The sequence below is a fragment of the Megascapheus bottae genome, chromosome 1 (genome assembly GCF_031878675.1).
Source record: "Megascapheus bottae isolate mThoBot1 chromosome 1, mThoBot2.hap1, whole genome shotgun sequence".
Classification (NCBI taxonomy): Eukaryota; Metazoa; Chordata; class Mammalia; order Rodentia; family Geomyidae; genus Megascapheus; species Megascapheus bottae.
Window position 1 is genome coordinate 101,952,970 of NC_143509.1, and position 6,000 is coordinate 101,958,969.

Below are 6,000 nucleotides of genomic sequence, written 5' to 3' on the forward strand. Positions count from 1 at the left end.
GCCTGTAGTCAATTTCTTCCTCACTGTGGCCTAAGTCAGCTGTGAGCATGTGCAGTGGCTTGATGGTAGAATGAGCCTCTGTGAGGGCCCTGAGGCTCTGCTCTCCCTCTCTTCCCTCATACGACCGGACGAGCTACACATCAGCCGCTCTTTCAGAACGGTAAACACGGTGCGAATGCAAAGATGCTCATCGTGATTGGACTCTGGAAGATGACTATTTCTGCAGAAGGAAAATGCAGCCTTCGCTGTCCAAGGCCAATTCTTCATAATTAAAAGACAAGTTGCCTGTGAAATTAGAAGCCATTATTCACTAAAAAGAATTTCAAACCAGGTGCCAGGGGCTTACATTTGTAATTCTAGCTACTTAGAAGGCTCAGATCTAAGGAGCGTGGTTTGACTCTTGTTTCCAATTAACCAACTAAAAAGCTGAAGTAGAGCTGTGGCTAGATCAGTAGGGTGCTAGCCTTGAGCAAGAAAGCTCATGGGCAGAGCCTAGACCCTGAGTTCAAGCCCCAGGACTGGCAAAAAAAGATCACCACCAAACATCCCTCCCCCTTAAAAAAAAAAACCCAATTTCAACAGTGGAGTTTCTTAGGTTACAAAGTTCATAATTTTCCCCTCTGCAATCCTACTTTGAAATTGGTCTTGTCATTTGTCTTAAAACGTAACCAGTATCTACTTATTTATTGTGCAGCTAATTTTAATAAAATGGAAATGCATTATCATAATTGAACTACATTTTGAAGTAAGAATGTGTGCTTTGTAATCAAATATCTATTAACTATAAGTGCTTTTTTATCCTGTGTGATTTTGTAGGTAAAAAGAACCACTGTTTGCCTTGGATTTGAATTGTCTCTACTTAACTATTCCAGCTTAATTATGTTCAAGGCTTTATCTTCATAAAAATCATGAAACTACTTGGAAATAATCATTTCAGCATCAACTAATAGAATTATAGTTGACAAAAGTTCCAGGCTCAGCGTTGAAAGGAATCCTGACAGCCTCAGACGTCTCTGCTCCTCTTCTTTTAGAAAGTATGAAATCCCATCATTATGAAAAATAATACATTTAATTTATTAGAAAAAGTGGATTGTGTCTGTCACACAATGAGAATCAGACTCCCAGTTTGTCTGATGCTTAGGGAAATTCTTTGAGATAAGGAGAAAATTTCAAAAACTTCTGTGTTGGAATTGTCTTTCAACGTGATTCAATTTTAAGTGCTCTGGAATGGTCACCCAGTCCTGCAGAGCTTTAGTCCCACACAGGCCTGGGGCTGGATTATTGTTAGGTGAGTCTGCTTTGTTCACGTACTTTCTCTTAGACCTTTGAGGCTGAGAGAAGGCCTTATTCAGTAGAACCATGTCCATTTGTGTTGGCAGTGTGTGTGTGTGTGTGTGTGTGTGTGTGTGTGTGTGTGTGTCGGGGGGCTCAGTGGTCCACATAACCACTGGTCCACATAATATGGAGCAATTTCGTCTGGGCAGGACCTCTCTCAGATACCCTCTCCCCAGAGTCTGATATTGGAGGTGCCCCAGCTCTGCTCCTCCTGGAAGTAAGGTAGAGAGTGACTGCTTCCCTGAGTGTGTCCACACCCCAATCCCCAGAACCTGTGAGCATGGCTCCTTGTATAATGAAAGGGGAGCTTTGCAGGGTGGTTAGGTGAAGGAGGTGAAAAGAATTTCCTGTCTGGTCCAGGTGGGTTCAATGTCATCACGAGGGTCTTTAACAGCTAGAAATGCAGGCAGGAGGATTAGAGGCAGCGGAAGCAGAGTTGGGGCCAGCAGGCTCCAGCCGTGGTACGTGGGAGGTCTCTTAGGAAATGAGTTCAGTCACAGGCGGGTCAGACACCCAGAACTACAAGGCAATGGGCTCCATGCTGCTTTTAAGCCACGGAGCTGTGGTCACTTGCTACAGCAGCATTGAGACTAGCACAGACGTTTCTCTGGACCTCAGGTATTTTTAATATGTAAAATGGAGCCAGTTAGGTCCAGATCCTGGAGGAAGGTACATGCCATAAGGCTTGGCGGTTTGCTTTAGAGACATGAGATTTCTGTCATGCTCACTCTTCTTGGTGAGCAACTTTGTGATGCCAAGGACACTGGATGCAGCCTTAAAAGCCAACGGCGATTGCTGGGTGAGCTGTCAGCTAATGCTTGCTGGGGCCTACCCTCCATTCAAAACCAAGCCAGCAAGGACAAGGCTAAGACGGCCGGAGGGTGAAAGGTTTCATTCTCAGCCATGGAACCACAGGAAGGGGATTCTTAGTGGGACATTTTCTGGCCCCTGGGGACATGTCTTCAAAGGGGATATTGTAAGCTGGCTGTTGTTGCTGCTGCTTCTCCTCCTCTTCCTTGTCCTTCTCTCTTCTTCTTTTACCTTCCTCTCTTTTCTTGACTGAGGTAAACAGTTTTGTCCTGTTTGCTCTGCCAAGTTCGTTCATCCCAGGATGTGAGTCTCACCACAGACCCAAAGCATCAGGGTCAAGCCTCCCCCACAACTGTGATCCAGCTTCAGCCCACTCTGGTTGGGATGTGGGTGCAGCTCCCACCTCTCAGCTGCTCATTCGGGGATTTAAACTTTTTTTCCAGAGACTTTTAGTTCGTGGCATTTAATAGGCTGCAAATTGTTCTGATTTTTATTATATTGGTAATAATTCCTTCAGCACGACGTAGTATTTGAAATTGCTTGAAGCAAGTGCTCCCATTAAATGGAACTAATGTACCGCTCTTCATGCCAATGCCTTCCAGTCTTGGAATAACTGATGATCATAACATCTTGTAGGATGTCAGCGTTGCAGATCATGTTTGATGTTATTTTGAAAGATAGCTAGCTACCCAGTGCTTTATTGATACTGACCCATGTACTGCGAGTAGAAAGTGTTATTTATCATTCTTCTTTTGTGACCCATGTAAAGGTTGTGCAATGCAATAAAGTCAGAGGCACTGCTGGGAATACAATGGGATTGTTTCCTTTCTATCTACTGCTTTCTTTACACACACACACACACACACACACACACACACACACACACACACACACCCCACTGACATAACCATTAATACTATGACTAGGTTATGGGAATAAAAAGCACTATGTGCACATCAACATACCCAGTAAAAACAAACGAATTTCTTTACTTGTCAGCCATGTTTTCTTGGGAGAACTAGTTGGACCCTCTGAGGTCCTGGTTGGTAACTGTGGAGGGCTGTCTTGAGAGAGAAGTAATCAGACACCAGAATTGTGCATGCTGTAAAGAAGTGCACACGTGTGTGGGGGCCCGGAGTTACGAAGTGGGGTCATGGCTTTAGGAAACAGATATTACAGCATAGCACCAGCCAGAGGAAGCAGATATGTCTTAATGGAAAACCCCAGGCTTTCATCCGAGTACCTGCCTAAGCGTCCCTGGCAATGAGACACAGCAGTGCAATGAGACTGGTGCCCCCGTCTGCCATTAGAAACTTGGGGGTGCCATGGTGGTGGAGAGGGTATCCAGGTGGCACTGTTCACGTGTCGGGACAGGGAAAACAATGAAGGATGCTACAGAGCAGTTCTAAAGCTGTCAGGGCTGCCCAGGAGGTGGGTCTTATCTGCAGGCCTGCAACACAGCCATCAGCAGTGGGTGGCGGTTCTCTGAGGCCAATGACGCTGGCATCAAGCCGAGAGCTGCGGGGTGACACACAGTTCCATGAGAAGCTCAGCCCTTGTGCCTGGGACAGGTGTGGACAGTTAATTGGGATGAAAGACTGCAGGTTATAAAACGACCTTTTTGTGCACACACAGGGAATAGTTTAAAGTGGAGTGGCTTCAGGTAAGGTTGGAACGCTGCAGCGCGAAGGAAGCAGCAGGGCCCTGCAGAGGCAGGGGATGGAGGGGACCCACCACATCCCCAACCCCCTACATGAGGCCAGCCGTCTTCTCCCCTGTGTGCTGTGACCTCACTTCTGCTCTGTGCACACAACCTCCCCGCACGTCTTGGTGCTGGGTGGGATAGGAGGTTGAGTGACTAGGACAGAAATAAATCTAAAATAAGATGAGAGAGATGGGAGGGGAGGGAGAGAAGAAAAGAGAGGGGAATGTGGAACAGGAAAGAGAGTTGATGGAGGACAGAGATGGAGAGGGAAAGGAGAAGGAGGCAGGCACAGGGGGAAAAAGCTCGTCTAACCAATTCTCAGTATCTTCAAGAAATAAGACAACCACGCACTTTTATTTACTACACAGAGTGTGACAACTGGCTACGTGTGAGAACTCTGTGGGTATGGAGGAAACTGGGGAGGACAGGAAGACTGCCCAGACCCTGCAGTGCACAGCCAGTACTTCTGCTCATCTATGTTACCCACCGTCTACAATTAAAACAGGTTCATGCATCTCTGTCTCTGTCTCTGTCTCTGTCTCTCTCTGATATCTATCTATCGATCGATCGATCGATCGATCGATCCATCCATCCATCCATCCATCCATCCATCCATCTATCTATCTATCTATCTATCTATCTATCTATCTATCTATCTATCTGTCATGCTTTAGAAAAGCAGATTAGAGTTAGACAACATGAAGATTCTGGAACAACCTCCTCTTCTCATCTTCAAGCAAGAAAATTCTTAGATGTTAGCTTTGGGAAGTAAATCTAATTTTCTCAAACAAAAGTTTTCTCCCCTGCAGCAGCCTTCACTGGGATATATCAATTTATTTCAGTTAGTTTGGACTCCACACAGGGCTGCCACCATGCCGGGGGGCGCCTGACCTCTCTCCATTTCAGGAGGCTTTAAAATTCCGAAGGTGGGTCCTGGCAAAGTGGTTCAGTGGTAGAGTGCTCACCTAGTGTGCATGAAGCCCTGGATTCCATTCTTCAGTACCACTACAGAAGAAGTCAGAAGTGGTGCTGTGGCTCAAGTGGTCGAGTGCTAGCTTTGAGCAAAAGAAGCTCAGGAACAGCACCCAGGCCCTGAGTTCAAGCCTCAGGATTGGCAAAAAAAAAATCAGAAGGTGAGAGATAAAACCCTGGAACACAGCATTGAAATAAACAAAGCTTGCAAGAGCAGTTTCTGGAAGCGGTTTCTGCCTTTCCAAGTCTGCAGATAGAGCAGAGGAAGCATCTGGCTTGGGGCCACTGATTTCTAATGGGTTGGCAGGAGGCCCGAAGCTGCAGGAAAGCAGAGAGTTTAAGGCAGCGGGAAGGGTAAAGACAAAGATGGGAGCTCATGGGTTCAGCCACGGAGGAGGTGCTGGGAGTGAGGAGGCATGCTGAGAAGGGAGACGCATGCTGGGAGCGAGAAGCACTGAGTTTGCCTGCCATGCAGCGACTGGGGCGACGTCCCTCTCAAGGGATTTCTGCTACAGCACTGGGAGACGTCTGCCGTGGTGGTCACCGCATGCGGCCAGAGTGGGGCTCAGGCTGTGGGCTTGACTTCCAGCAAAGAGGGCAGAAGGGCTGAGTCTCTCTGCAGGAAGTCTGGGCAGGTAGACGCAAGGAGGCCGGGAGCAGGGTCCAGAGTTTCAGCTGCGTCTTCTGCCTGCACTGCGTGGCCGTGGGGACTGCAAGTAGGCACAGAGCCCGAGCCTGTGAGAACCCAGCGAGGGTCTGCATTCGGCTGGACACGCAGGCCTCACCGGACAGCCTCTGTCTGCCAGGGAGACAGTGGGCGGATGGCTGTTTTGTGCCTGGAACCTGTGTTCCTCTCCCCCTCTCTATTTCTCTCAGATTGCTCACTCAGCTGCTGATCTACTGTTTAAACCATGCCCTGGCCTTTCCTACCCAGGCTGGCCTGGAGCCCTGATCCTCAGATCTCAGCCTGTCAAGTCGCTAGAAGGACAGGCGTGGGGCACGCGTGCTGGTCTGTGGTGGCCCTTCTCCTGCAGCAGAGCTGCAGCTGTGGTCTTGCCACGCTCTTCTCCTCTGCGCCACTAGGTGGCTCTTTGCACTCTCAGATACGGACAGGCATTCAGACAGGTGACTGGATCCCATTGGCTGGCTCCAGGCATGATGCCACCCCGCAGCTCTTT